This window comes from Eptesicus fuscus, chromosome 7 (assembly GCF_027574615.1).
Source record: "Eptesicus fuscus isolate TK198812 chromosome 7, DD_ASM_mEF_20220401, whole genome shotgun sequence".
NCBI classification, from domain to species: domain Eukaryota; kingdom Metazoa; phylum Chordata; class Mammalia; order Chiroptera; family Vespertilionidae; genus Eptesicus; species Eptesicus fuscus.
The window spans coordinates 29,757,849-29,758,577 of record NC_072479.1 but is presented as its reverse complement, the minus strand read 5'-3'; the positions used below and the strand labels follow the sequence as shown (position 1 = coordinate 29,758,577).

Here is a 729-nt window from a genome sequence, read left to right as displayed (position 1 = left end):
CACTATGACTTGATCATGGAAATATTTACAATTTGTGAGGAAAAATAATGAATGGGAATTAATTGCCTTTATTTATTTACTTACTTACTTATTTTTGTGCCACAGTGAATGGAGAATTTTATTTGGACAAATTTTCAATAAACAGACATTTGGAACTTTTGATTATATAACATAAGATGTATCACTTTTTGTATGGAAATTTCAATGATATATTGTACAAAAATGATTTATTTGTTTTATTTTCTTTTTCACAGAGAAAAAGTGGAATATGAATGAGGCTGATTTTTATGTAGACAAGAAAAAGAAAAATATAGCATATTTTATTTTATTTATTTATTTATTTATTTTTCAACTGTGACTCCAGACAGGACCCAAAGAGGAGTTTTACCATCTCTTCTCTGGGTTTTATGGAGACTTGCTTTATTTACCCTTCTGTGTTAGCCTCTTAAGGCACTCCGTCAACCTTAAAAGGGCACAGGAAAGGGTAAAAATATAGCATATTTTAGTAGTTAATATTTGAGGTAAAGTAATTAACAAATTTTTCAGGTGTACTATTATATTCCAGGACTATAAAATCATGGCTTTACTTCATTTTCACTTTTCATGTTAATCAATAATGCACATGATTTTATGATTATGAATTAGACTTCATGAAACATTTTTACTGTTTATCAATTTTCAGTAATTTGTTATCTATTTTCTCACTTTCATACGTATTCTCTCTCAATT

General features: G+C 27.4%; 1 non-coding gene across 1 annotated transcript; it reads right to left on the bottom strand.

Moving 5' to 3' along the window:
- Positions 1-350: 350 nt before the first annotated feature.
- On the bottom strand, positions 351-476 carry LOC114232347 (small nucleolar RNA SNORA26). Its single transcript, XR_003618392.2, has one exon. It is a non-coding gene; the product is annotated as a small nucleolar RNA SNORA26 (small nucleolar RNA).
- Between the last annotated feature and the right edge of the window lie 253 nt (positions 477-729).